Genomic DNA, 6,268 nt, shown 5'->3' with positions numbered 1-6,268 from the left:
TCTTCTACCTCTTCCTTCTATTTTTCTTTTCCTCTAACACCTCAAGGAATCTCTATACTGTTAAGGCTGGCCCTGAACCTGAAAGGACCTTGAAGCAAAAGCTAAGAGAAGCTAAAGCACAATTCTCTGTACAGGACCAAATAGAAATCTTCAAAGAAGAAGACATTGCAGCCAAAAACAACAACAATGCCAACAATGCAAGGAAGGTGCTGGGTGACTTTACTGCACCTACTCCCGACTTCTATGGGAGAAGCATCTCTATCCCTGCCATTGGAGCAAACAACTTTGAGCTTAAGCCTCAATTAGCTTCTCTAATGCAACAGTATTGCAAGTTCCATGGACTTCCATTGGAAGATCCTCATCAGTTTTTAGCTAAATTCTTGCAAATCTGTGACACTGTCAAGACCAATGGGGTTGACCCTGAGGTCTACATACTTATGCTATTCCCTTTTGCTGTAAGAGACAGAGCTAGGATATGGTTGGACTCACAACCTAAAGAAAGCCTGAACTCTTGGGAAAAGCTAGTCAATGCCTTCTTGGCAAAATTCTTTCCACCTCAAAAACTGAGTAAGCTTAGAGTGGAAGTCCAAAACTTCAGACAGAAGGAAGGAGAATCCCTATATGAAGCTTGGGAAAGATACAAACAATTAATCAGAAAGTGTCCTTCTGATATGCTTTCTGAATGGAGCATCATCGGAATTTTCTATGATGGTCTCTCTGAACTGTCCAAGATGTCTTTGGATAGCTCTGCTGGAGGATCTCTTCATCTGAAGAAGACACCTACAGAAGCTCAAGAACTAATTGAAATGGTTGCAAATAACCAATTCATGTACCAAGCTGCACCAGGCAGTACTAAGGATGCTTCATCTGAAGAAGAAGCTTATGATCCTAAGAACCCTTCAATGGAAGAGGTGAATTACATGGGAGAACTCTATGGAAACACCTATAATCCTTCATGGAGAAATCATCCAAATCTCTCATGGAAGGATCAACAGAGACCTCAACAAGGTTTTAACAACAATAATGGTGGAAGAAACAGGTTTAACAATGGCAAGCCTTTTCCATCATCTTTTCAGCAACAGATAGAGAATTCTAAGCAGAGCCACTCTAACTTAGCAACCATGGTCTCTGATCTAATCAAAACCACTCAAACTTTTATGAATGAAACAAGGTCCTCCATTAGAAATTTGGAGGCACAAGTGGGTCAGCTGAGCAAGAAAGTCACTGAACTCCCTCCTAGCACTCTTCCAAGCAATACAGAAGAGAATCCAAAAGGAGAGTGCAAGGCCATCAACATGGCCGAACTTGGAGAGGAGAAAGAGGCAGTGTACGCCACTAAGGAAGACCTCAATGGACGTTCACTGGCCTCCAATGAGTTCCCTAATGAGGAACCATGGGAATCTGAGGCTCACACTGAGACCATAGAGATTCCATTAGATTTACTTCTGCCATTCATGAGCTCTGACGAGTATTCGTCCTCTGAAGAGGACGAAGATGTCACTGAGGAGCAAGTTGCTAAGTACCTTGGAGCAATCATGAAGCTAAATGACAAGTTATTTGGTAATGAGACTTGGGAGGATGAACCCCCTTTGCTCACCAAAGAACTGGATGACTTGACTAGGCAGAGATTACCTCAAAAGAGACAAGACCCTGGGAAGTTCTCAATACCTTGTACAGTAGGCACCATGACCTTCAAGAAGGCTCTGTGTGACCTAGGGTGAAGCATAAACCTCATGCCTCTCTCTGTAATGGAGAAGCTAGGGATCTTTGAGGTGCAAGCTGCAAGAATCTCACTAGAGATGGCAGACAATTCAAGAAAACAAGCTAATGGACTTGTAGAGGATGTTCTGGTAAAAGTTGAAGACCATTACATCCCTGCTAATTTCATAGTCCTAGAGACTGGGAAGTGCATGGATGAATCCATCATCCTTGGCAGACCCTTCCTAGCCACAGCAAAGGCTGTGATTGATGTTGACAGAGGAGAATTGATCATTCAAGTGAATGAAGAATCCCTTGTGTTTAAGGCTCAAGGATATCCCTCTGCAACCATGGAGAGGAAGCATGAAGAGCTTTTCTCAAAATAGAGTCAAACAGAGCCCCTACAGTCAAACTCTAAGTTTGGTGTGGGGAGGCCTCAACCAATTTCGAAGTTTGGTGTTGAACCCCCACATTCAAACTCTAAGTTTGATGTTGGGAGGTTCCAACATTGCTCTGAGTATCTGTGAAGCTCCATGAGAGCCCACTATCAAGCTACTGACATTAAAGAAGCGCTTGTTGGGAGGCAACCCAATGTTATATTTATCTATTTTTCCTTTGTTATTTTATGTTTTATGTAGGTTGATGATCATGGAAAGTCACAAAATCAATTAAAAAAGCAAAAACAGCATGAAAAATAGAATGAAAAACAGCACACCCTGGAGGAAAAACTTGCTGGCGTTTAAATGCTAGTAAGGGCAGCAAATGGGCGTTTAACGCCCAGTCTGGCACCATTCTAGGCGTTTAACGCCAGAAACGGGCACCAGACTGGCGTTAAACGCCAAAAAAGGGTAAGAAGCTGGCGTTAAACGCCAGAAATGGGCACCAGCCCGGCGTTTAACGCCAGAATTGGCATAAAGAGCATTTTTGCTCGCCACTTGGTGCAGGGATGAATTTTCCTTGACACCTCAGGATCTGTGGACCCCACAGGATCCCCACCTACCCCACCACTCTCTCTCTTCTTCACCCATTCACCAATCACCTCAACACCTCTTCCCCAAAATCCCCTCACCTATCAAATCCCACTATTCTCTTCACCACTCACATCCACCCTTCATAAAACCCCACCTACCTCACCATTCAAATTCAAACAACTTTCCCTCCCAACCCACCCTCACATGACCGAACCCTACCCCTCTCTCCACCCCTATATAAACCCATCTTCACCCCTTAATTTTAACACAACCAAAGCACTACTTCTCCCCCTTGGCCGAACCACAAAGCCACCTCCATCTCCTCTCTTCTTTTTTCTTTTGCATGAGGACGAGCAAACCTTCTAAGTTTGGTGTGGTAAAAGTATTGCTTTTTGTTATTCCATAACCATTTATGTCCGGAGAAACCTCTAGAAAGAGCAAAGGGAAGGCAAAAGCTTCCACCTCCGAGTCTTGGGAGATGGAGAGATTCATCTCAAGGGTGCATCAAGACCACTTCTATGAAGTTGTGGCCATGAAGAAGGTGATCCCTGAGGTCCCTTTCAAACTCAAAAAGAGTGAATATCCGGAGATCCGACATGAGATCCAAAGAAGAGGTTAAGAAGTTCTTACCAACCCCATTCAACAAGTCGGAATCTTAATAGTTCAAGAGTTCTATGCCAATGCATGGATCACCAAGAACCATGATCAAAGTGTGAACCCGGACCCAAAGAATTGGCTTACAATGGTTCGGGGGAAATGCTTAGATTTTAGTCCGGAAAATGTAAGGTTGGCATTCAACTTGCCCATGATGCAAGGAGATGAACACCCTTATACTAGAAGGGTCAACTTTGATTAAAGGTTGGACCAAGTCCTGGTAGACATTTATGAAGAGGGCGCTCAATGGAAGAGAGATTCAATAGGGAAGCCGGTTCAACTGAGAAGGCATGACCTCAAGCCCGTGGCTAGGGGATGGTTGGAGTTTATCCAACGCTCAATCATTCCCACTAGCAACCGGTCCGAAGTTACTATAGAATGGGCCATCATGATTCATAGCATCATGATTGGAGAGGAAATAGAAGTTCATGAGGTTATATCCCAAGAACTTTATAAGGTGGCGGACAAGTCCTCTACCTTGGCAAGGTTAGCCTTCCCTCATCTCATTTGTCACCTCTGTAATTCAGTCGCAATTGACATAGAGAGAGACATCCTCATTGATGAAGACAAGCCCATCACTAAGAAGAGGATGGAGCAAACAAGAGATCCTATTCACCATGAAATTCCTGAGATACCGCAAGGGATGCACTTTCCTCCACAAAACTATTGGGAGCAAATCAACACCTCCCTAGGAGAATTAAGTTCCAACATGGGACAACTAAGGGAATTGAGTTCCAACATGGGACAACTAAGGGTGGAGCACCAAGAACATTCCGTCCTCCTCCATGAAATTAAAGAAGATTATAGAATCATGAGAGAGGAGCAACAAAGGCAAGGAAGAGACATTGAGGAGCTCAAGCACTCCATAAGATCTTCAAGAGGAAGAACAAGCTGCCATCACTAAGGTGGTCCCGTTCTTTAATCTCCTTGTTCTTTATTCTCCTGTTTTTCGAATTTTTATGCCTATGTTTATCTATGTTTGTGTCTTATGATCATTAGTGTCTTAGTGTCTATGCGTTAAAGTTATGAATGTCCTATGAATCCATCACCTTTCTTAAATGAAAAATGTTCTTAATTGGAAAAGAGAAGAATTGCATGAACTTTGAATTTTATAACAGATTAATTATTTTGATGTGGTGGCAATACTTTAACTTCTGAATGTATGCTTGAACAGTGCATATGTCTTTTGAATTTGTTGTTCATGAATGTTGGCTCTTGAAAGAATGATGAAAAAGGAGACATGTTACTGAGGATCTGAAAAATCATTACAATGATTCTTGAAGCAAGAAAAAGCAGTGAATTAAAAAAAAAGATAGTACATGAAAAAAAAAAGAGAAAGAAAAAAAAGAAAAAGAAATAATAAAGTTGTGATCAAAGGCAAAAAGAGTGTGCTTAAGAACCCTGGACACCTCTAATTGGGGACTCTAGCAAAGCTGAGTCACAATCTGAAAAGGTTCACCCAGTTATGTGTCCGTAGCATGTATGTATCCGGTGGTAATACTGGAAGACAGAGTGCTTTGGGCCACGGCCAAGACTCATAAAGTAGCTATGTTCCCGGTGGTAATACTGGAAGACAGAGTGCTTTGGGCCACAGCCAAGACTCAATAAGTAGCTATGTTCAAGAATCATCATACTTTACTAGGAGAATCAATAACACTATCTGGATTTTCAAAGGATAGAGTGAGATGCCAAAACTGTTCAGAGGCAAAAAGCAAAAAGCCCCGCTCATCTAATTAATACTGATCTTCATAGATGTTTTTGGAATTCATTGCATATTCTCTTCTTTTTATCTTACTTGATCTTCAGTTACTTGAGGACAAGCAACAATTTAAGTTTGGTGTTGTGATGAGCGGATAATTTATACGCTTTTTGGCATTGTTTTTAGTATGTTTTTAGTATGTTTTAGTTGGTTTTTATTATATTTTTATTAGTTTTTAGTTAAAATTCACTTTTCTGGACTTTACTATGAGTTTGTGTGTTTTTCTGTGATTTCAGGTATTTTCTGGCTGAAATTGAGGGACCTGAGCAAAAATCTGATTCAGAGACTAAAAAGGACTGCAGATGCTTTTGGATTCTGACCTCCCTGCACTCGAAGTGGATTTTCTGGAGTTACAGAAGCCCAATTGGTGCGCTCTCAACTGCGTAGAAAAGTAGACATCCTGGGCTTTCCATCAATGTTTTATAGTCCATACTTTGCCCAAGATTTGATAGCCCAAACAGGCGTTCCAAGTCAGCTCAAGAATTCTGGCGTAAAACGTCGAAACTGGCACAATAATGGGAGTTAAACGCCCAAACTGGCACAAAAGCTGGCGTTTAACTCCAAGAAGAGTCTCTACATGAAAATGCTTCAATGCTCAGCCCAAGCACACACCAAGTGGGCCCGAAAGTGGATTTTTATGTAATTTACTCATCTTTGTAAACCCTAGGCTACTAGTTCTCTACAAATAGGACCTTTTACTATTATATTCTCATCTTGGTAGCTATCTTTGAGTAGTCTTATGCTATCATAGATCACGGGGGCTGGCCTCTTGGCCATGCCTAGACCTTGTTCTTATGTATTTTCAACGGTGGAGTTTCTACACACCATAGATTAAGGTGTGGAGCTCTGCTGTACCTCAAGTATTAATGCAATTACTATTGTTCTTCTATTCAATTCAGCTTATTCTTATTCTAATATATCACTTGTTCCTCAACTTGATGAATGTCATTATCCGTGACACTCATCATCATTCTCACCTATGAACGTGTGCCTGACAACAACCTCCGTTCTACCTTAGACTGAGTGGATATCTCTTGGATTCCTTAATCAGAATCTTCGTGGTATAAGCTAGAATTGATGGCGGCATTCAAGAGAATCCGGAAGCTCTAACCTTGTCTGTGGTATTCTGAGTAGGATTCAAGAATTGAATAACTATGACGAGCTTCAAACTCGCGATTGTGGGGTG

The 6,268-nt window shown here is 41.7% G+C and overlaps 1 non-coding gene across 1 annotated transcript; it reads right to left on the bottom strand.

Annotated features, from left to right (window-relative positions):
* Window positions 1–569: 569 nt before the first annotated feature.
* LOC127747195 (small nucleolar RNA R71) lies at window positions 570–677 on the bottom strand. Its single transcript, XR_008008998.1, has one exon. It is a non-coding gene; the product is annotated as a small nucleolar RNA R71 (small nucleolar RNA).
* Window positions 678–6,268: the final 5,591 nt, after the last annotated feature.

The sequence above is a fragment of the Arachis duranensis genome, chromosome 4, assembly GCF_000817695.3.
Source record: "Arachis duranensis cultivar V14167 chromosome 4, aradu.V14167.gnm2.J7QH, whole genome shotgun sequence".
Taxonomy (NCBI): Eukaryota; Viridiplantae; Streptophyta; class Magnoliopsida; order Fabales; family Fabaceae; genus Arachis; species Arachis duranensis.
Note: the sequence above shows the minus strand (reverse complement) of the source record. Positions and strands in the feature narration are given on the sequence as shown.